Raw genomic sequence first — 25,457 nt, 5'->3', positions numbered from 1 at the left:
ACATTTAACATTACAGAGTAATACAGCACAGAATCAAGCCTTTCAGTCCTTTATCCATGCAGGACATGATGCCTATCCAAGCTGGCCTATATAACCATGAATATCACATAACCCTCCAACAGAATCACAGGAAATTGAAGAGATTGGGTAGAGGGGGCTAAGGCAAATTTCTTTCTCTTGGAGTTCACTGTGGCTGTGGAAAAGTAGGTATAGTTCTCACTGGCTCCTCAAGGAGTCTTTGGTTCTCTCTATCCATAGTTTCCTCTCAATCACATGAAAATCTTACCCAACTCATACCGAAAGGCAAAAACCGTTCCTCATTCACCAACCATTATGAAGCATTCACATACATCTGCAGCAACCAAAGAGCTACTGTAACTTACTAGTGAGGTAATGCATCGGATCAGGTCGAACCACTTTCATTTAACCAACATAAACAAACTAACATAACCCTTCTTGCCACCTCGACAACCTCTGGCCCAGTAACAATTGAAGCCTAGAGCAAAGTCTCCCAGTAGCCATGTTCTGTGTAAAGGCTGTTGTTACCAAAGAGTCTCAGTCAAAGGGTTAAGTAGAAATAAATGATAAATCACTAGAAAATCAAGATTTGAGAAAATTACGTCCAACTCAGAAATGAACTAAGGGAGAACAAGATGTAATAAATTCAAAATGGTTTTGCTGGCAGAAGATTAACTGGAAAAATATAAACGGAAAAGGCAGTTAATGTCTGAAGCCAAGAGATGAATGCAAAATAAAACAGGATGAATAAGAAAAGTAAGATTTAAAGGAAGACAAAAGAAATTAAGTCAGATGACATCTTGAAGTTGTATTTGCTGTGGGATGTTAACAAAAGCAATAAAGCACACTTAATGGGCTAAATGATGAGAAAATTGACTACAGATCAATACATTTAATCAACTATGGCTTCAGAGGAAAATAAGGAATGTAGAAAGGAACAAGCTAAGCAGTTATTGAGTTGAAATGGATAGTGCTGGACTGTAAATGAGCCACAACACAGTCAGAATCAGGTGTTTGTATTTTGGAGATCAATTCTGGAGAGACCAGTGAAGCGAGCATTTAGATGTGCTGTCAATGTTAAAAGTGATCAAACATATTACAGAAAAAGCGGAGAAGCCTGTAACATTCTTTTTTTTATGCTCAGTTGTATGGGGCATTGTTTCAGTAGCAAATCAATCTTTTATTGGTCATTAATCAGTGCCCCCTGTTAGATAATATTGGACCACCCTAGTGAACAGTCACAGTCTTTTTGTGCTGATACAGAGTTCCAAGATTTTGATTAAATAAGAATGAAGAAACAATGATATATTTCCAGATGCGTGACCCTGGAGGCAGATAGCAAATTCTCTGATTTTCCTTTTCCTGATTTTTCTGGCCGATATCATTTACTTAAGAGATTCTGTCAAAGTATCCTATGAGTCATAGAATCAAAGAGTTAATAAAGCTTGGAAATGGATTCTTTCACCTATACTAACCAAAGTGCCTATCTGAGCTAATCGCATTAGCTTGAGTTTGACCATGTCCCTCTCGACTTTTCCTCTCCCTATATCTTTCCAAATGGTTTTTAAAACATTGTTATTATATCCACATTTACAACTTCCTTTAGCAGCACATTCCATATGTCTGTGCAAAAACTACCTCATCCCTCAGATCCCCCTTAAGTGTTTCCCCTCTCACATTAAACCTTTGCACTTTAGTTTTCAACAGAAATAGACTGTGCCTATCAACCTTATTTATGTCCCTCATGACTTAATGAACCCCTTGGCTTCCTTTGCTTCAGAGAAATTATGCCAACTAATGTAGTCCTTCATTGTAATTCAAGCCCTTCAGTTCTGGCCGCATCCTTGCAAATCTGTCCTGCACCCTCTCTGGTGTAAAGCACATCCTTCCCATAATATGATAACCAGAGCTACGCACAATCCTCTAGTGTAGTCTCACTAACATCTTGTGCAGCTGTCCAATTTCTTTACTAATTCTGATGAAGGCATGCATGCCATATGCCTTCTTCATTACTTTGTTTAAGCTTGTTCACTGCCAGGTTGAGAACTGCACTTCCGTCAATTGCAGGACTCTGCAGAGAAGGGTGCAGACAGCCCAGCGCATCTGTGAATGTGAACGTCCAACTGATCAGGACATTTACAGCAACAGGTGTGAGAAAAGGGCCCGAAGGATCATTGGGACCTGAGTCAGCCCAACCACATACTTTTTCATCTGCTACCATTCAGGAAACAGTATCACAGCATAAAAGCCAGGACCAAAAAGCTCTGGGACAACTTCTTCCAGCAGGCCATCAGACTGATTAATTCACACTGACACAATTGTATTTCTAAGCTATATTTTCTGCTCTGTTTTATATCTTAGGGTACATACTATTTATGACAAATTGCTATAAGTTGCACATTCAGACAAAGACAGAACGTAAAGAATTCTACTCACATATGTGAAGGATGTAAGAAATAAAGTCAATTTAATTCAATTTAATTTGTTTACCTGTATCGGTACTTGCAGGGAACAATGTACTTCTATCCCCAGTTCTCTGTGTTCTACAACATCATTTTTGCACCCAATTCCAGCATCTGCAGTCTCAATGTGGAGGAAGAACTCCAAATTTTTAAGAAATATTAGATGTATGCTGATGGATTAGGAAAGGGCTAGATATGAGATAAAAATAATACTGGGTAACAAAGATAGTTTAATAATTCTAAAATATAGGAAGAAAGTAATTCCCATTGCAATCATTTCAGGCTTAAGGAATAAACGACAATTCAGACTACGTTCACACTAGACCGGATAATTTTGAAAACGCCAGTTTCGTGTAAAACCGATAGGCATCCACACTATGCGTTTTTAAAAATATCTCTATCCACATTGAAACGGCGATTTCGGCGAATCTCCTCCTCCTGGGTATGTGCAGGACATAGCTACCGAAAACAAGCGACATGTTTGGTGTCGAATCTCACTGTAAAAGTGCATGTCTGTGTTGGCTCTCGCGCAGGAGATCTTAAAAGTAAAAAAAGACAAATACTGGAGCGTACGGAGGCAACTGACAGGGAGTTCATGGACAGATTGACCCGGCTGACAATAAACATTGAAAAACTGACTAACTCTGTTGCTTTAATAAAGCACCTTGTTAAATGTATAAAACATGTCTGCATCAGTGTTATCTTGTATTTCCATACAATGTTACATTAGGTTGTTACACATCTGTTGTCAGAGAAGTACTTGCATAAATAGGTAAACCACTTTCATATGAGCAAGGACAGAAAACAGGGCAAAGTGAGTACAGTATATTTATTTATTCAGGAAGTTACGGGTAAGTTATGGGTCAAAGTATTTGGTGAGTACATTTCTAACTCTTCTGGCATCAGTTTCATTGCTGTCTGTTCTGAAATTGTTAGGTTGTGTTCAGGAAAACAATGAAATAGCGTGCTGCTGTCTGACAGTATTTTCAGATTTCTCCGGTTACCCCATCCACACTGATCCGGCAAATCCGGCGTTTTCAGAAATACACACTTTGGAGAGCATTTCTGAAAAGCTCCAGTTTTGGGGGACGAAAACGCCGTTTTAGTGTGGATGGAGGGTAAAAATGAAGAGAAAAAGCTTCGGTTACGTATTTATCCGGTGTAGTGTGGACGTAGCCTCAGAAATGAAAACTTGATGCACTAAGAAGTATCTGATAACATGGTGTGAAAACATTCTGCTTCTGTTATAATTAGCTGGAAACACTTTTAGAACATAAAGGACTGGCACAGAGAAGAGAAATTGCACTTCACCAAGCTGGAAACAAAGGGAGTGCTAAACTATAAGCTCAAGACATTCGGATGATGGAAATCTTGAGCAACACACACAAAATTTTGGAGGAACTCAGGAATAAGTTATGGAGGGAAATAATCTGTTGACATTTTAGGCTGAGACTCTTCATCGGGACTGGAAAGGAAGTGGGAAAAGGCCAGAATAAGAAGGTGGAGGGGGGCAGGGAAAGATGTACAGTTGTCAGATGATTCTTGAAACAAGATAGGGGGAAAGCGGTGAGTGGGGGAGGGAAGATGAAATAAGAAACTGCGAGGGAATAAGTAGAAGAGATGCAGAGCTAAGGAAGAAGGAATCTAATAGAGAGAACAGTGGGCCTCAGAAGAAAGGGAAGGGAAGGAGCACCAGAGGTAGGTACTAGACAGATGAAGCGAAGAATAGGGGTCAGTGTCAAACCAGAAAAGGGAATGGAAAAGTAGAGGAGGAGGTTGGGGAATAAATTACCAGGTTAGAGATGTTGATGTTCATGCCATCAGGTTAATTGCTATCCAGATGGAATTGAGGTGTCTCTCCTCCAACCTGAATGCGGCCTCATTGTGCCATGGACAGGTATGTCAGAATGGGTATGGGAAGTCAAATTGAAATGGGTGGCCAACAGGAAATTCTGCCTTTTATGGTAAACAGAGTGAAGGTGCTTGACCAGTGCAGAGGACACCATAACTAGAGCACCGGAAACAGTAGATGGCCCTGACTGACTGGCAGGTGAATTGTTGCCACATCTGGTAGAGCTGCTTGAGGCCCTGAATGGTCCTGAGGACCACCTCCCTCTCCCACCCTGTGACACCACGGCTTGATCATACAAGTTAACAGACCTATATAGAATATCATAGTATATATAGCACACATAGAACATTAGTAAAAACACAACCAATATACAAATATACAAATATATACAAGTATATTGTCCAGACCCCTCAGTCCATGTTAAACCTTCATTTTAAAAATTTCATGGAAAAGTGCCAGGAGGAACATTGGAGGGGAGGGAGAAGTTGACCATGGAGTCACACTGACAGAAATCCCTATGGAAACTGAAGTGGGGGAGTGGAAAGATGTGTTTAGTGGCATTATTCCATTGTAGATGGTGGAAGTTACAGAGAATGATGTGGTAAATACAGAGACTCATCAGATGGTAGGTAAGGACAAGGGAACACTGTCTCTGTTATGACAGTGGAATGATGAGGTGAGTACAGATGTGCGGGAAATGGAGGAGATGTGGGTGAGGGAAGACCAATGGTTGTTGAAGGGAAATTTCATTCTTTGAACAAGGAGATCTCAGATGTTCTAAGATAGAAAGCCTCATCCTGAGAACAGATGTAGCAGAGATGGAGGAACTGAGAAAAGGATAGTCATTTTTTTACAAGTGACAGGGTGGGAAAAGGTATAGTTAAGATAGCTGAGAGGGTCAGTAGCTTTATAAAAGATATCAGTAGATAATCTGTCTCCAGAGATGGGGACAGTGAGATCAAGAAAGGGGGGAGAGATGTTAGAGATGGATCAAATCAATTCAAGGTGAGAGTAGATATTGGAGATAGAGTTTGTGAAATTGACAAGCTCAGCATGGGTGCATGAAGCAGCACCAAATCAATCATCAAAGTTGTACAGAAGAAGTTGGTGAGTATTACCAATGTTGCACAGAACATGGACTGTTGCAGCTTTTCAAAATCATGTAAATCAGATATTGTGGGTATGCCAGCTTGGAGAAAAATAAGACTCAAGACATTAGCCTGGAGGATGTGGAATCAATATGGGTAGAGCTGCATAACACTAAGGGGCAGGAAACGCTGGTGGGAGTTGTGTACAGGCCACCTAACAGTCGTAGTGAGGTTGGGGATGGCATTAAACAGGGAATTAGAAATGCGTGCAATAAAGGAACAGTAGTTATAATGGGTGACTTCAATCTACATATAGATTGGGTGAACCAAATTGGTAACGGTGCTGAGGAAGAGGATTTCTTGGAAAGTATGCGGGATGGTTTTCTGAACCAACATGTCGAGGAACCAACTAGAGAGCAGGCCATTCTAGATTGGGTATTGAGCAATCTTGTCGTGCGAGGCCCCTTGGGTAAGAGTAACCATAATATGGTGGAATTCTTCATTAAGATGGAGAGTGACATAGTTAATTCAGAAACAAAGGTTCTGAACTTAAAGAAGGGTAACTTTAAGGTATGAGACGTGAATTAGCTAAGATAGACTGGCAAATGATACTTAAAGGGTTGACAGTGAATATGCAATGGCAAGCATTTAAGGGTCGCATGGATGAACTACAACAATTATTCATCCCAGTTTGGCAAAGAATAAAACAGGAAAGGTAGTGCACCAATGGCTGACAAGGGAAATTAGGGATAGTATCAAGTCCAAAGAAGAAACATATAAATTAGCAAAAAAAAAGCAGCACACCTGAGGACTGGGAGAAATTCAGAGACCAGCAGAGGAGGACAAAGGGCTTAATTAGGAAAGGGAAAAAAGATTATGAGAGAAAGCTGGCAGGGAACATAAAAACTGACTGTAAAAGCTTTTATAGATACGTGAAAAGAAAACGATTGGTCAAGATTGGTCCTTTACAGTCAGAAACAGGTGAATTGATCATAGGGAACAAAGACATGGCAGACCAATTGAATAACTACTTTGGTTCTGTCTTCACTGAGGAGGACATAAATAATCTTCCGGAAATAGTAAGGGACTGAGGGTCTAGTGAGATGGAGGAACTGAGGGAAATACATGTTAATAGGGAAGTGGAGTTAGGTAAATTGAAGGGATTAAAGGCAGATAAATCCCCAGGGCCAGATGGTCTGCATCCCAGAGTGCTTAAGGAAGTAGCCCAAGAAATAGTGGATGCATTAGTGAGAATTTTTCAAAACTCATTAGATTCTGGATTAGTTCCTGAGGATTGAAGGGTGGCTAATGTAACCCCACTTTTTAAAAAAGGAGGGAGAGAGAAACCAGGGAATTATAGACCGGTTAGTCTGACATCAGTGGTGGGGAAAATGCTACAGTCAGTTATGAAAGATGTGATAACAGCACATTTGGAAAGAGATGAAATCATCGGACAAAGTCAGCATGGATTTGTGAAAGGAAAATCATGTCCGACAAATCTTAAAGAATTTTTTGAAGATGTAACCAGTAGAGTGGATAGGGGAGAGCCAGTGGATGTGGTATATTTAGATTTTCAAAAGGCTTTTGACAAGGTCCCACACAGGAGGTTAGTGTGCAAACTTAAGGCACATGGTATTGGGGGCATGGTATTGATGTGGATAGAGAATTGGTTGGCAGACAGGAAACAAAGAGTGGGAATAAACGGGACCTTTTCAGAATGGCAGGCAGTGACTAGTGGGGTACCGCAAGACTTGGTGCTGGGACCCCAGTTGTTTACAATATAGATTAATGATTTAGACGAGGGAATTAAATGCAGCATCTTCAAGTTTGCAGAAGACACGAAGCTGGGCGGCGGTGTTAGCTGTGAGGAGGATGCTAAGAGGATGCAGGGTGACTTGGATAAGTTAGGTGAGTGGGCAAATTCATGGCAGATGAAATTTATTGGGATAAATGTGAGGTTATCCACTTTGGTTGCAAGAACAGGAAAACAGATTATTATCTGAATGGTGGCCAATTAGGAAAAGGGGAAGTGCAACGAGACCTGGGTGTCATTGTACACCAGTCATTGAAGGTGGGCATGCAGGTACAGCAGGCGGTGAAAAAGGCAAATGGTATGTTGGCATTCATAGCAAAAGGATTTGAGTACAGGAGCAGGAAAGTTCTACTGCAGTTATACAAGGCCTTGGTGAGACCACACCTAGAGTGTTGTGTGCAGTTTTGGTCCCTTAATCTGAGGAAAGACATTCTTGCCAGAGAGGGAGTACAAAGAAGGTTCACCAGATTGATTCCTGGGATGGCAGGATTTCATATGAAGAAAGACTGGATCGACTAGGCTTATACTCACTGGAATTTAGAAGATTGAGGGGGGGGGGATCTTATTGAAATGTATAAAATTCTAACGGGATTGGACAGGCTAGATGCAGGAAGATTGTTTCCGATGTTGGGGAAGTCCAGAACGAGGGGTCACAGTTTAAGGATAAAGGGGAAGCCTTTTAGGACCGAGATGAGGAAAAACCTCTTCACACAGAGAGTGGTGAATCTGTGGAATTCTCTGCCACAGGAAACAGTCGAGGCCGGTTCATTGGCTATATTTAAGAGGAAGTTAGATATGGCCCTTGTGGCTAAAGGGATCAGGGGTATGGAGAGAAAGCAAGTACAGGGTTTTGAGTTGGATGATCAGCCATGATCATACTGAATGGTGGTGCAGGCTCGAAGGGTCAAATAGCCTACTCCTGCACCTATTTTCTATGTTTTTACGTGATAGACTATGCGGGATGTATCAAATAGTTATAACTCTGATATGGATACAGAACCTGGAGACACAAATAAAAACTGGAGACCAGGAAGAATGTAATGCAAGCAACTCAAAAAGTCATTGCTCAGGGTTTAGATAGATACTCATGGTATAGTGTACTTAAAATAATTGTGAGGACAAAAAAGAAGTTATGCATCTCCAAACCTTCTGAAACATTGGGAAGATGTATAAAATTAATTTTGTTAAAGAGTGAAAAATCACAGACTGGCTGACATTTGCAATAAAAATGAAATCTGTGCTATCATCAAAGGATTGCTACATCCACTGAAAGTTAATTAAATTTCCAAGTAACTAAAGTTTGTTTCCAAATCATGTAATGTCATGTGATATAACAAATAGGAAACATTTAATGTTACATTTATACTGTAGACCAAGTTATGTCTAGCAGATTTTTCTGTTCATTTCAATATACATCAGTAACTGTAAAAAAAAAATGTAAAAACCCTGCAGATAATGGAATTCTGAAACAAAGATGTAAATTGCTGCGAAAAAATATGAGTTGGTCAGACATCACCTTTGGGAAGAGAACCAGAGTTAGCAATTCAGGTCAGTGATCCTGCATTAGAAATGGGAAAGAGAGAAAAAAGCTAACTTTTTAGTTATAGATAAAGAGACTAAGATGTGGATTGATAGAACAGATGGAATAAATGCAATAGATTGATTTGATTTGAATTGAATTGACTTTATTACTTACATCCTTCAAATACATGGAGTAAAAGTCTCCGTTCAAATGTGCAAAGTACAATTATAATATTTTATAACAAATATTATGTTCAACAGGATGGTCAATATAACATAAATACAGTTTTGTCAGCATGAATTAAGCAGTCTGCTGGAAGAAGCTGTCCCGGAGCCTATTGGTCCTGGCTTTTATGCTGTGATACTGTTTCGCAGATGGTTCCAGCTGGAAGAGTTTGTGGTTGGGGTGACTCAGGTCCCCAATGATCCTTCTGGCTCATTTTGCACATCTGTCTTTGTAAATGTCCCGAATAGAGGAAAGTTCACAACTACAGATGTGTTGGGTTGTCCACACCACTCTCTGCAGAGCACTGCGATTGAGGGAAGTACAGTTCTGATATCAGGCAGTGATGCAGCCAGTCAGAATGCTCTCAATCATGCCCCTATAGAAAGTTCTTAGAATCTAGGGGGCTATACCAAACTTCGAGGCATGACTGCGCAAGAGCATGAATGTCAGCGAATTAGACCAACGGGAAGGATTTTAAAGGAAGGGAGTTTTATAGAGCGTGTAACAAGTAGAGGGAGACAGAGTAAGAGGGCATTGTCTCAACGGGGCTTCAGTGATAACGGGTTGAAGCCAGGTAAGTTACTTGTGAGGAATAGAAAGACGAAATATGTCTGTGAGGTCAGTGTTCTGTACTGGGTATGAGATGTGGGAAGTCCGGGTGACTCCCAGACAGCCACACCTGCGTCTGGTGCATCGAGCTGCAGCTCCTTAGGGACCAGATCAGGGAACTGGAGATGCTGCTCAATGACCTCCATCTGGTATGGGAAAGTGAGGAGATGATAGAGAGGAGCTATAGACAAGTAGTCACACCGGGGCCTCAGGAAACAGGTAAGTGGGTAACAGTCAGGAGAGGGAAAGGCAAGAGAGTATCCCTGTGGCTGTCCCTCTTAACAATAAGTACTCTTATTTGAGTACTGTTGGGGGCATGACCTACCTGGGGGAAGCAACCTGTGGCTCAGAAGGGTAGGGAAATGAAGAGGATGGCAACAGTAATAGGGAACTCCATAGTTAGGGGGTCAGACAGGCAACTCTGTGGATGCAGGAAAGAAGTACGGATGGTAGTTTGACTCCCAGATGCCAGGGTCTGGATGCTTCTGATCATGTCCACGATATACTGAAGTGGGAAAGAGAATAGCCAGAGGTCATGGTACATATTGGTACCAACGACGTAGACAGGAAAAGGGAGGAGGTCTTGAAAACAGACTACAAGGATTTAGGAAGTAAGTTGAGAAGCAGGACCTCAAAGGTAGTATTCTTGGGATTAGTCCCTGTGTCACACAACATTGAGTATAGGAATAGAATGAGCTGGAGGATAAATGTGTGGCTGAGGGAGTGAAGGAGGGGGCAGGGATTCAGATTTCTGGATCATTGGAAACTCTTTGGGGGCAGGTATGACCTGTACAAAAAGTACAGGTTGCACTTGAATCCCAGGTGGATCAATATCCTGGCAGGGAGGTTTATTAAGTCTATTGGGCAGAATTGCTGGGCGTGGGAATTGAACTGAAGAGATGGAGGAAGGGGCAGTTGGCTCACAAATAGAGAAAGCTTGTAGACAGTGTGAGAGAGAGGAAAGGTAGGTGATAGAAAAGTTTGAGATGTGTCTATTTTAATGCAAGGAGTATTATGAACAAAGCGATTGAGCTTAGGGCATGGATCAGTACTTGGATCTATGATGTTGTGGCCATTACAGAGACTTGGACGGCTCAGGGGCAGGAATGACTACTTAGAGTGCCAGGCTTTAGATGTTTCACAAAAGACAGGAAAGGGAGGCAAAAGAGGTGGGGGCGTGGCACTACTGATCAGAGATAGTGACACGGCTGCAGAAAAGGAGGAAGTCATGGAGGATTTGTCTACTGAGTCTTCGTGAGTGGAAGTTAGGAACAGGAAGGGATCAATAACTCTGCTGGGTATTTATTATAGACCACTCAATAGTAAAAAGAACATAGAGAATCAGATAAGGAGACAGATTCTGGAAAGGTGTAATAATAACAGGGTTGTTGTAGTGGGAGATTTTAATTTCACAAATATTGATTGGCATCTCCCTAGATCAAGTGGTTTAGATGGGGTGGAGTTTGTTAGGTAAATTAGGAGAGCCAAAAAAGGCCATGAGAAGGTCTTGGTGGGCAGGATTGAGGAGAAATCCAAGGCATTCTACAAGTATGTGAAGAGCAAGAGGATAAGACATGAGAGAATAGGACCAATCAAGTGTGACAGTGGAAACGTGTGTATGGAACCGGAGACGATAGCGGAGGTACTTAATTAATACTTTGCTTCAGTGTTCTCTGCAGAAAAGGATCTTGGTGATTGTAGGGATGACTTTCAGTGGACTGAAAAGCTTGAGCATATACACGTTAAGAAAGAGGATGTGCTGGAGCTTTTGGAAAGCATCAGGTTGGATAAGTCACTGGGACCGGAAGAGATATACCTCAGACTACTGTGATGGGTAAGGGAGGAGATTGCTGAGCCTTTGGCAAAGATCTTTGCATCATCAATGGGGATGGGAAAGGTTCCAGAGGACTGGAGAGTTGCAGATGTTGTTCCCTTATACAAGAAAGGGAGTAGAGATAGACCAGGAAATATTAGACCAGTGAATCTTTCTTCAGTGGTTGGTAAGTTGATGGAGAAGATCCTGAGAGGCAGGATTTATGAACATTTGGAGAGCCATAATATGATTAGGAATAGTCAGCATGGTTTTGTCAAAGGCAGGTCATGCCTTAAGCGCCAGACTGGATTTTTTGAGGATGTGAACAAATAAATTGATGAAGGTAGAGCAGTAGATGTACTGTATATGGATTTCAGCAAGGCATTTGATAAGGTACCCCATGCAAGGCTTATTGAGAATGTAAGGAGGCATGGAATCCGAGGGGACATTGTTTTGTGGATCCAGAATTGACTTGCCTGGAAGGCAAAGAGTGGTTGTAGATGGGTCATGGAGGTCGGTCACCAATAGTGTGCCTCAGGGATCTGTTCTTGGAACTCTTCTCTTTGTGATTTTTATAAATGACCTGGATGAGGAAGTGGAGGGATGGGTTAGCAAGTTTGCTGATGACACAAAGGTTGAAGGTATTGTGGATATTGTGGAGGGCTCAGAGGTTACAGCGGGACATTGATGGGATGCAAAACTGGGCTGAAAAGTGGAAGATGGAGTTCAACCCAGATAAGTATGAGGTGGTTCAATTTGGTAGGTCAAACATAACGGCAGAATATAGTTTTACTGGTAAGACTCTTGGTAGTGTGGTGGATCAGAGGGATCTTGGGGTCCAAGCCCATAGAACACTCAAAGCAGCTGGGTAGGCTGACTCTGTGATTAAGAAGGCATACATTATGTTGGCCTTCATCAACCATGGGATTGAGCATAGAAGCCGAGAGGTAATATTGCAGCTCTATGGGACCCCGGTCAGACCCCACTTGGAGTACTGTGCTCAGTTCTGGCCACCTCACTACAGGAAGGATGTGGAAGCCATAGAAAGGGTGCAAAGCAGATTTACAAGGACATTCCCTGGATTGAGGAGCATGCCTTCTGAGAATAGGTTGAGTGAACTCAGCCTTTTCTCCTTGAAGTGACGCAGGATGAGGTGTGTAAGACAGAGGTGATAGAGGTGATTAAGGTGACGAGGGGCACTGATTGAGTGATTAGTCAAAGACTTTTTGCAAGGGCTGAAATGGCTAACATGAGAGGGCACAGTTTTAAGGTGCTTGAAAGTAGGTACAGAAGAGATATCAGGGGTAAGATTTTTACTCAGAGAGTGGTGAGTGCATGGAACGGGCTGCTGGCGATGGTGGTGGAGGTGGATATGATAGAATCTTTTAAGAGACTCCCGGATAGATACATTTTAGAAAAATAGAGGGCAGTGGGTAACCCTAGGTAATTTCTCAAGTAAGTACATTTTCAGCACAGCATTGTAGGCCAAATGGCCTGTACTGTGCTGTATGTTTTCTATGTGTTTTCTTCAACCATCTGAGGTGAAAGAGGTGCAGTTGTGCCTTTTCACCACTCAATTGGTATGTGCAGACCACGTGAGATCCTTGGTGCTGTTCATGCCAAGGAACTTAAAGCTGTTCACCTTCTCAGTTCCAAATCCTTTGATGTCTAAGGGAGTTAGTCTGTTTCCATAATTGTTAATGGGGCAAATGAGACCATCCCAAAGGTGGATGATGTGTTGGAAGTAGCAGAGCAACATTTGCTAATGGACAAACCAAACAAAACTGAGCCAATATCACAGATGTATGGATTTCTGAAAATTATGATGAGTTTTGTTAGAGTCAGAGGAAGTGAATTATTGGGAGTTGGGGAAATGAGACAGAGGCAACAACATGCCCAGCAGGAAATCAAGGTGATTTAACCCAAGCTTGAGCTGAGCTTCATTATAATCGTGAAAGAGATAGGACAAAGTGGGAGTCTGATGGCAAATTTAAGTGGTTGGCATCTTTGAGCTCTGGGCCACTGGCGATACAGCAAGTGCAATGCAAAGCAATCAGTGAATGTGACACATGGGACTGGAAGAAATGCAAGTGAATCATTGCTTCATCTGGAAAGGCAGTCTGTATCCTGAACAGTGGGAAGGGAAGAAGCAAAGTGAAGGGGTTGTGTTGGAAACTGCAACAGGACAGAGAGCAGCCGTATGGAAAAGAAAGGATCAAACATTTCAAAATGCTATAAGGGAAAGGGAATGGTAGCAGAATCTCATTGTAGCTGCAAAGGTTCCATAAAGCAAGGTAGATAATCAACAAGGTGAAAATGTCATAAAAACAGGACACAATCAAATAAATCAGCGAGCTATAAACTATCCTCTATATCCACTTATTATGTAGACTACTATATGTGTGAGTGATAATGAATGTGAGTTCCAATCAGTCTACAAATTATACCAATATTTTTGATACAAAATGCAGACCTGCACATTTGCTTTTTCGGCAATTTTTTCCCAAGTTTGGTCTAATGTCTTAAGCAACAGTGTCAGGAGTTTCTGACAACAAAACCACAAACCCACACCACCATTCTACTGACCTTGTCATCATATGAACACAACATAAGCTATGCTGATGAAACAAAACTGTATTTTTCATTATGGCAGATAAACCTGAGGCTCTAAACCAGGGGTTCCCAACCTTTTTTATGGCATGGACAAATAACATTAAGCAAGGGGTCTGTGGACTCCAGGTTGGGAACCCCAGGTCTATACCCTTCAGAGTCTTATAGGCAATACAGTATGGATGAGTTTGAATTTCCTTAAACTAAATAACAAAAAATCAGAGATTTTAGATACTGGTAGCAAGTGTGTCTGAGAAATAAACTTGATCATCTAGCCTACAAATCAAGCCAGAAGGCATTACTATTGACTCTGAGCTAAATTTCAAATTATATATTAACCATATTATTAAGACTGTGTTATTTCATTTGAAGAACATTGCAAGCCTTCAATTTCTTTTAACATCTCAAGATGCAGAAAAATTGATACAGGCTTTTGTTGTTAGTCAATTAGATTACAGTAATGCACTCTTTTTAAGATATGTATCGACTTCAGCTTGTTCAAAATACAGGAGGAAGTTTCTTACAGAACAAAGAAAATCTGAGCATATTAGTCCTGACGAAGGGTCGCGGCCCGAAACGTCGACAGCGCTTCTCCCTATAGATGCTGCCTGGCCTGCTGTGTTCCAGCAGCATTTTGTGTGTGTTGTTGTCTGAGCATATTTCACCTGTATTTGCATCATAACACTGGCTTCCTGTGTTCTTTAGGATCAATTTTAAAATATTCTTAATTGTATAGAAAGTTCTGAATAATCTAGTTCCTCCATGTGTTTTGGAATGACTATCAGCTTACGGCTCTCATCATGATCTTAGATCTGTTAATATTGTGGTTTACATAGTGCTTTTCGGGCTAAGCATATCAGAACTAGTGACACAACCTTTTCCTTTTATGCACCAAAAATCTGGAACAAACTTAAAAATTGAGATTCATCAGACTAGTACTGTAAAGTGTTTCAAAACACTTCTAAAAATCTAATGTATTTATAAAGTTTTGAAAGTTGCTTCACCTGGCCTTTCCTAACGATGACTGTGAACAAGCCATAGCCCTAACAAGCTAATTAAGGCCTGAGACCTTGGTAAAAGTTATCTGAGAGCTCAAATCTTTTGGAGTGCCCAAACTTTTGCATGGTGCTCCTTTCCTTTTTTTTCCCCCACTCTAAAATTGTAGAAAATAAAAATAATACACTAATCTTGCTTAAAATGTTGAAAAGAATGTTTCATCTTTAACTTTATGACTTTTGGAGTTCAGTTCATCTTCTACTCATTTAACTATTCACAGTAACAGAAATTTTGTCCTGGGTGCCTTGACTTTTGCATGCACTGTATTATTATTTTTTATTATTTTTCTTTCTCAGCTCATGCTGTTAAAACCTGGGGTATAGACATAGCCAAGCACACTCATTTCTCAATTGCCAGGAACCTTCAGACTATTTCAATGGTATTTAGCATTGCAACTTTCTGATAATTTACATAGATATTGCTATGTAGCCCTAATTGTTTAATGTTATTGCTTAGTGACTTCGGAATTTTACCGTTTGTAGATATACTAAAGAGACAATGTATACCCTGTTCATGTTCCACTGTCTTTTCAATTTACTCCTTTAGTTCATCATATTTCTGACTTTTCCATTTACTGACTTCTGTACATTATATATGTTTGGAGTGGCTACATCTACAACACAAGCAAGCCAGGAATATAAAGGAGGATAACAAAAGCTTTTTTAGGTATGTGAAGAGAAAGAAGATAGTTAAGAACAACATTGGGCCCTTGAAGAATGAATTGGGTGAAATTGTTATGGGAAACAGAGAAATGGCAGAAGAATTTAATAAGTACTTTAGATCTGTCTTCACTAGGGAAGACACAAGCAATCTCCCAGATGTATTGATGGGCCAAGGACATAGGGTAACAGAGGAACTGAAACAGATTGACATTAGGAAGGAAACAGTGATGAGTAGACTAATGGGACTGAAGGCTAACAAGTCCCCAGGTCCAGTTGGTCTGCATCCTAGGGTACTAAAGGAGGTGGCTCTGGAAATTGTGGATGCATTGGTAATCATTTTCCAATGTTCCTTAGATTCAGGATCAGTTCCTGAGGATTGGAGAATGGCTAATGTTATACCACTTCTTAAGAAAGGAGGGAGGGAGAAAACAGAGAACTATCACCCTGTTAGCCCAACATCAGTAGTGGGGAAGATGCTAGAGTCCATTATTATAGATGAAATAGTGGCATATCTAGATAGCAGTGACAGGATTGGGCCAAGCCAGCATGGATTTACCAAGGGCAAATAATGCTTGACTAATCTATTGGAGTTTTTCAAGGATGTAACCAGGAAGTTAGACAAGGGAGATCCAGTGGATGTAGTGTACCTCGATTTTCAGAAGGCATTTGATAAGGTCCCACATAGGAGATTGGTGGGTAAAATCAGAGCTCATGGCTTTGGGGGGAAGATATTGACATGGATAGAAAACTGGTTGGCAGATAGAAAGCAAAGGGTAGCAGTGAATGGGTGTTTCTCGGAATGGCAGGTGGTGACTAGTGGGGTGCCACAGGGCTCGGTATTGAGACCATAGCTGTTTACGATTTACATCAACGATTTAGATGAAGACATTGAGAATAACCTCAGCAAGTTTGCTGATGATACTAAGCTGGGTGGCAGTGTGACATGTGATGAGGATGTTAGGAGAATTCAGGGAGACTTGGATAGGCTGGGTGAGTGGGCAGATACTTGGCAGATGATGTTTAATGTGAATAAGTGTGAGGTTATCCACTTTGGGAGCAAGAACAGGAAGGCAGATTATCATCTGAACGGTGTAGAGTTAGGTAAGGGAGAAATACAAAGAGATCTAGGAGTCCTTGTTCATCAGTCACTGAAGGTGAATGAGCAAGTGCAGCAGGCAGTGAAGAAGGCTAATGGAATGTTGGCCTTTATTACAAAGGGAATTGAGTACAAAAGCAAGGAAATCCTTTTGCATTTGTACAGGGCCCTGGTGAGACCACACCTGGAGTACTGTGTACAGTTTTGGTCTCCAGGGTTAAGGAAGGACATCCTGGCTGTAGAGGAAGTGCAGCGCAGATTCACAAGGTTAATTCCTGGGATGTCTGGACTGTCTTACGCAGAGAGGTTAGAGAGACTGGGCTTGTACACGCTGGAATTAAGGAGATTGAGAGAGGATCTGATTGCAACATATAAGATTACTAAGGGATTGGACAAGATAGAGCAGGAAATATGTTTCAGATGCTGGGAGAGTCCAGTACCAGAGGGCATGGTTTATAAATAAGGGGAAGGTCATTTAGGACAGAGTTAAGGAAAAGCTTCTTCTCCCAGAGAGTTGTGGAGGCGTGGAATGTACTGCCTCAGAAGACAGTGGAGGCCAATTCTCTGGATGCTTTCAAGAAGGAGCTAGATAGGTATCTTATGGATAGGGGAATCAAGGGATATGGGGACAAGGCAGGAACCGGGTATTGATAGTAGATGATTAGCCATGATCTCAGAATGGCAGTGCAGGCTCGAAGGGCCAAATGGTCTACTTCTGCACCTATTGTCTATTATCTATTAAGTAAGTTGTTCTTGCATGTTTATCCTGTAATATTTTATCCAGCTGGTTATTATAGATTCTCTTATTTGTAATAATGGATCAGTCTTAATGTAATTTTTATGACTCTGACGCTAAAACTGGACCAGGCTTGTACCTATAAAGTATGGTGTCTGCTATAAGTTTGTATTTTAAAGCAAGATTTTGATGAAGGAGCTCATAATTTCAAATTCTCCATCTATAGAAGGCATGTCAAGGTATCACTCATTTGGTTGTTTCTGTTTCGACACCCAATTTTCATCTGATTCGGTAACTTAGAATACAGGTTTAAAGCCAGCCAAAACCATAGCGGGCTTAGAGAGTCACACTAGAAAATGTCTCAGTTTATTGATAACGGTGGTAGTACTTTTTTGGTTGTTAATAGATAAGGTAATTATAGTACACTATTGCTTTATAGGGTGTTGAAGTAATTTCACAAGTACTGGGTATAATTTACATAGATTAAGAACTTCTATTAACCATGCATGTGGGACAAGATCAAATGCTTTTTGGTAGTCAATATAACCACAAGAAAGATTTCTGCTCTTCCATCAGGCTTGATTTAGAATTACAGAATCTATTATCAGTTGTTCTTTACATCTTCTCATACCTGTAATTTCAGCATGTATATTGTATACGTTTCTCTGACATTAAATATACCTTACAGCATCCTTTCTGCTCTTCTGTAACTATATTGTGGTTATCTAAGTGAGCGGTGATTAGTTGTGAGATACATGATGGTACAATTTTAAACATATTTTGTAAACAAGTAGTAGTTTACAATGATGGGTCATTTGCGATTTCCTCTTTTGGTGAGGGATATGTTTTACCTTCTGGCAAAAATTCGGTCACAGTTTTAGGATTTTAAAGACAGTTGTTGATATGTGTTATTAGGTATGGATGAAGGCAGGTAAACTTTTTACAGCAATAATTATGTGTATTATCACTGCTGGTACTTCTCCTGTTGTACTTTTTATAACCGCTTTCAGCAAATCCATTGCAACTTCAGCTATTTGGATTTCTTCAATTGTGAGAGTACATTCTTTCCTCCCTAACCCAGCTTTCTTCTTGACTGTGTGTCAAAGCAGAAAAAGCAGAAAATTTAACCAGATACCTTACCCACCTTCAACAGTAGCAGAGCCAAATTGGTAATTGGGGTAAGTAGTAGGTCCAATGAGAACAGTGATGAAGTTAGACTGGTAAAGAAAGAGTGCTGGAGCAATTAATGGGACTAAAACACCCAAAACCAGTGAACTTGGAGATTATCTGCTGGGATTTTAGAGGTAACTACAGGGATAAATTTCTATCAAATATCTTTGGAGGTATAGTCCCTGATGTACCTGTCTGAAATATATTAAGTTCAACTGTGTCCTGAAATATCATAAACCAGCAGGTGAACAAGTCTAACTTCTGGAATATTCCCATATATATCGGGATTGAGGGAACCAAACAGCAGTAAAAGACAGGCAAGGATCAAACGTGCTCCCTTCAATTTATTATCCATGGCATTTTAAAGTGAAACGATTTTCAGCATGTTATCAGCATTATTTTAAAATGTCATGCCTGTGAAAAGATTTCACATAGACCCCTTACTTGATCCATTTTATCAGCATAAAATGACACTAACAGCATCATTCAGTGTTCATCATCTCTTGACACATCTCTTATCGTTGCGTTGTTTAAATGGGTTTCTGGAACAGTTCCATCACTTCAAAAACATTCAGGAAAGTATAAAAATCTTGCCCTGTTACAGTAGAACCAAGGACAATACTTAACCTTGAATCAATTTAACACTTCAGGGATTCTGTATTCATGTTTTACATGTCTGAACCTCTTGTTTTCTGTTTGTACATTAACTTCTAACTATAAGAATTAAACTAGTAATTACCTTTGCAGTGCTGCCTCCATTTTGAAAAAAAGTTTACTTAGATTTGGAGTAAATTTTAATCCCATCTGCTGTGAAAAATATTTTTGAGTAATTTTTAATCCTGTCTGCTGCCTACAGAGGATAAAAATTTGGTATGCAAGAGTGTTGACAATTGCGTTTGGGAATGAGTAAGAGGTTAAAACTATGAAAATCCATACCATATGAAGGCTGATTCCAACCTATCAAATTCTGGGTCATAATGTTAGGTTTCATGTAAGAAACACTTTCAGGTGAGATGGATTGCCCCTTGGTTGCTCAGGAGAGAGAGATGATCACTCAAACTGCACTCAAGTAACTTGCAAGGCTCCTTCAATAGTATCTTACAATCCTGTAACTACTACTGCCATGGAGAATGAAGGTTCATGAGATGCAAAGTAGCATTCCCTCCTATTGATCCTCCAAGATGCACATAACCATCAGTTTTCCTTCATCATCACTGCTTTAAATCACTGTCACATGGGCTGTACCAAATGGCAAATAGGAGAATGTGTTGACTGAATTGACCTTTCTTATGTAAACTCCTTAGTTCTTGTCCTTTTTCTCATGACCACTTGTGCTTTCATAAGGAACCAGGTGCGACACTACTGATAAGGATGGTATCCTGCAGAATGCAATCGGTAAACTGAGCAGAGTGCTTCTGTGTTCTATTCCCAAATTATGTCATTATTCATGTAATGACCATTTCTGTCAATACCACATATAAACTGGAGCTCCAGTCTCCAAATTACAACTATCATTGAACTGTTTCTATTGAACTAGCAACAGATTAGCTTAGTTTGTTGCCTTTAAAGGTACTAAAGGCACCCTCTACTTCTGTCATAATAGCTGACCATAAAATCATAAGGCTATAAGACCCAGAAGCAGAATTAAGCCTAATGAGCCACACAATCTTGGTGAATTTATTTTTCCTTTTAAAACCATTCTCCTGCCTTCTTAACCATTGATGTCCTTAATACTCAAGACCTTATCAAACTCTGCCTTGTATATACCCAGTGACCTGGCCTCCACAGTCAAACATAGCAGTGAAATCCACAGATTCAAGTTTCTCCTCATCTCTGTTCTAAAGGGATGTCCTATTCTAAGGCCATGTACTCCAGTCCGAGACTCATCCACGATTAGAAACATCCTCTCCATCTCCACAATATCTGAGCCTTCCAAAATTCACTTGGTTTCATGAGATCCTTTCTCATTCTTCTAAACTTGAGTGAGTAGGAGCCAGAAGCCATGAAACACTCATTAGCCCTTTCATTCCTGGGATTATTCTCATGAACCATTTCTGGAATGCCAGCACACACTTTGGGCACAATACTGCAAATGTGGTCTGACCATATCCTTATGAAGCCTCACTGTTACATCATTGATTTTATATTCTAGTCTTGACATGAATGCTGATATTCCTCACTACCAACTCAACCTGCAAGTTAACCTTTAGGGAATCCTGCATTAGGACTTGCAATTCCCATTGCACCTCTGATTTCTGAATTCACTCCCCAAATAAAAAATAGTCCATGTCTTTATTTCTTCTCCCAAAATGCATGACCATATACTTCCCTACACTGTATTCCATTTACCTCTTCTTTGCCCATTCTCCTAATCTGTCAAAATCTTTTTGCTGACTTTCTGCCTCCTCAACAGTACCTGCCCCTCCAACTAACCGTCATCCAGATCACTAACATATAAATGAAAAGCAGCAGACCCAAAATCCATCCCTGTGGCACACACTAGTTACCAGCAGCAACCAGTAAAGGCACTCTTTATTCGCACTCTTTGCCTCCTGTCAGTCAGCCAATCATCTATCCATTCTAGTTTCTCCTGTAGTAACATGGACTCTTATCTTGTTAAGCAGCTTCGCAAGTGGCACCTTGTCAAAGTCCTTCTGAAAATCCAAATTAAAAATATCCACTGACTCTCCTTTGTTTATCCTGCCTGTTATTTCCTCAATGAATTCCAACAGATTTGTCAAGCAGGATTGCCCTTTATGGAAACCCTGCTAACATCAGCCAATTTTATCAGGTGCTTCTAAGTATGCTAAAACCTTAATAATGGATGCTAGCATCTTGCCAACCACTGAAGTCAGGCCAAATGGCCTGCAATTTCCTGGTTTTATTTGCCTTCTTCCTTTCTTAAAGAGTAAAATTGGAATTAGAATTTTTATTTCTTACATCCATCTCACAGCATGAGGGAGTAAAAATCTTGCGTTGTACAAACAATAAGGAAGGGAAATGTGGGATGATATTACCAAAACACTTAGATTGAATACATAATTGTTTTGTATGCATGTTTGTACAGACAGATATAATATACAGTCAGATCTGTAATCAGATCAATATGTATTGATCATCTGATGGCCTGGTGAAAGAGCCTGTTGGTCCTGGCCTTAATGTTGTGGTACCACTTGGCAGACAGAAGTAGCTGAAGCAGTTTGTGCACGGGGTGACTGGAGTCCCCGATGATCCTCTGGCCCCTTTTTATACACCTACTGCAGTAAATGTCCTGAACAGAGGGAAATACACATCCACAGATGCAACATCTGCAATTTTCCAGTCCTCTGGAACCATTCCAAAATCTCATCACTCTTGAGAGATCATTCACTAATGCTTTCAGCAACCTACTTCAGAACCCTGGGATACGATAAAACTGGTTCATGTTACTTATCTACCTTCAGGCCTTTCAGCTTCCCAAGCACATTCTGCTTAGTAATAGTGACTACACTAATTTCTGCCTCTGATACTCTCAAATTTCTGGAATCCTGTTGGTGTCTACCACAGTAAAGACTGACATGAAGTACTTATTCAATTCATCCATCATTTCTTTGTTCCCCATTGTTATGACTCCAGCACTATTTTCCAAAGTTTAATGTCCATTCTCTCTCTATTTTATTCTTTATGTATCTAAAAAAATCTCTTGGTATATGTTTTTATATTATTTGCTAGTTTACCTTCATATTTCATCTTTTCTATCCTTATTACTTTTTTAGTTGACTTTATTTTTAAAATCTTCCCAAACCTCTGACTTCCATTATTTTTGCTTTATTGCTGTCTTTGACTTTTCTTGTTCGCTATGGTTGCCTTATTCTCCTGTTAAGCATTCTAACCAATCCTATGTCTTCTGAATTACTCCCAGAAACTCCAACCATTGCTGCTTGACCGCCATTCCTGTTAGTGTCCCCTTCCAATCAACTTCAGCCACCTTCTTTCTCGTGACACTGTAATTCCCTTTACTCTACTGCAATAACAATGTAACCAATTTTGGCATCTCCCTCTCAAACTGCAGGATGAATTCTATTATATTATCATCACTGCCTCCTAAAGGTTCCTTTACCTTAAGCTGCTCCATCAAATCTAGTTCATTACACAACATTGAATTGAAAATACCTTTTCCCTAGTGGGTTCAACCAGAAGCTGCTCAAAAGCTTGTAGACTTCTAATGATCTGTACCATTAGAATTCATTACCAACCATTCAAATGGTTTCCAAAGTCCACAAAGTATGCTTAAACTCATAACTACTGTTTTCTTCAGCATTTACCTTCTATGATGCTCCCTAGAATATTCAGAAATCACCTCCTGCAGGGCCTTCCCTGATGAATAATGTTTTTGTAAGCTGAGATTTTTTAAAACTATTATCACTAAAATATGTGACATCTGCAGGAAGACCCAGTCATTTTCTTGTGCCTGGATGCCTCTTCTCTTTCCACAGAGGGCATGATGTTCCAAGCTCTGAGCAGCCACACCAGATCTCTACATTTTATCTTAATCAGTTGTTCTCTGCCACATCCTCAGAGACTCCATATTGCCACACACATTCAGCAGCCAGCACAGCCTTAAAGAATGAGCTCAGGAGGACAAGGATCCTACTTCCTCACACCAGCGTACTTTTGAAATATGGCAGAGGAAAGGAAACCGCATGAATAATTTTAACATCCCCATAAAATGCATTTCTCTGAGAGGGCCTATGCTCAGCAAGTGTGGACAGTGGGCTGTAGACCATCCAGATGTACAATACGTTTGCATGACACCTCATGAATGTGGATGAAATCAGCATTGTGCCATTAGCTGGAGCTTCACACACCAGGAGCCATTTCTAGTCAGGTACTTATCATGGTCTTGGTATGTCTCTTTGATACCCCTCAGTCAGGACCTTCCTTCTTGCATATCTCATTGACCAGGATTTACATGTCTTCAGGTGAATAGAAGAAATTCCTGGTTTTTCCTGAAGCATTTCTGCCTTTCAAGATAGCAGAAGTTCCTTTGTCTTCTAAAAGAAGGGTGCCTTTAAAAGCTGATGTCCTCCTGCTTCCTGCCAAGAGTTGTCTGAACTTGGGTGAGGTCCTTTTAGAAATTATTCCTGTCCTGTCTTAGCATTTGTTTCTGGATGTAAACTCCCTCAGTGCTGTTTTATAAACACAATGGATTCTGCAGATGCTGCAAATATTGATCAACACACACAAAATGCTGGAGGAACTCATCAAGCCAGGCAGCATCTATGGAGTGGAATAAACAATCGATATTTTGGGCTGAAATCCTTAATGAGGATCCCTCCAGCAATTTGTATGTGTTGCTCAGTGCTACTTCAAAAATCATTTTGATCAATTTAATTTTATTTTTAAATGTTTATTTACAGATACAGCATAATAGGCCCTTCTGTCCCAATGAGCTTTCAGCACCCAATTACACACGTGACCATATATCTTTGGGAGGAAACTGGAGCACCCAAAGGAAACTCACATTGTTTAAGGGGAGAACGTACAAACTCTTTATAAATAGCAGCAGGAATTTTATGACCAAGTGCTGGCTGAGAATTAGTGCTAAATTCAGTCATGTTGCAGGACACTAAAAATAAATCCAATCTAGTTTATTGACTGTAATGCTTAAAATTAACTAATTAGAATAATTAAAAAGAAAATGCCTCAACAATTATCATAAATTACAGGATTCATGTAGCCCTGACAGAGTAAGAACTGGGGAAGTGAGGGTAAATAATTTTGATGAAAGAATTTGAGAATGTGTCCAGATAGTGAAGTGCAAGAGACCAAGATCCATGTTTAGTGGCTGGCAGTTAATTTGTTGATACAAAAATGAGGTGGCTGCATTACTGAATGTCTCTATAATAAAGTTTGAAGTACAAAGTTCAAAGTAAATTTATTATCAATGTGTATATATATGTGGGTGTGTGCGCGCGCGTGCATGCATGTGTGTGACCATATAGATTTATTTTCTTGTGGGCATTCACAGGAAATACAAGAAAAACGCTAGAATCAACTAAAGATTGCATCCAAAAAGGCAGGTAACAACCAGTGTTCAAAAACAAAAAGCAAACTGTGCAAATATTAAAAAAAGAGAAAAAAGGAAATAATAATAATAATGAATAAAAAGCAATAACTATTGCAAACATGAATTGAAGTGTCCTTGAAAGGGAATCCAGTTCAGTAATGGGGAAAGTGTAGTTGAGTGAAGTTGAATGAAGTTATTCCTCTAGTTCAAGAGCCTGATGGTTGCGTGGTAATAACTGTTTCTAAACCTGGAAGAGCAGGTCCTGAGGTTTCTGCAGCTACTTCCTGATGGCATCAGCAAGAAGAGAGCATGGCCTGGATGATAGAATTCCTTGATGACGGATGCTGCTTTCCTGTGACTACACTCCATGTAGATGTGCTCAGTGTTAAGGAAGGCTTTACTCCTGATGGACTGAGACTTATCCACTACTTCTTGTATGCTTTTCTGTACAAGAGGATTGGTGGTCCCATACCAGGCCATAATGCAACTATCCAATATACTCACCACAGCAAATCCCATTTTAGACGACATGCCAAACCTTCACAAACTTCTAAGAAAGTGGAGGTGTTGCCAAGCTTTCTTCATTTTGCTTGTCGTTTGTGAGAGAACAGGAGATGAGGGGCATAGATAGAGTTGACGTGGATAGGCTTTTTCCATTGAGAGTAGGGGAGATTCA

This window comes from Hypanus sabinus, chromosome 1 (genome assembly GCF_030144855.1).
Source record: "Hypanus sabinus isolate sHypSab1 chromosome 1, sHypSab1.hap1, whole genome shotgun sequence".
Lineage (NCBI taxonomy): Eukaryota > Metazoa > Chordata > Chondrichthyes > Myliobatiformes > Dasyatidae > Hypanus > Hypanus sabinus.
Note: the sequence above shows the minus strand (reverse complement) of the source record.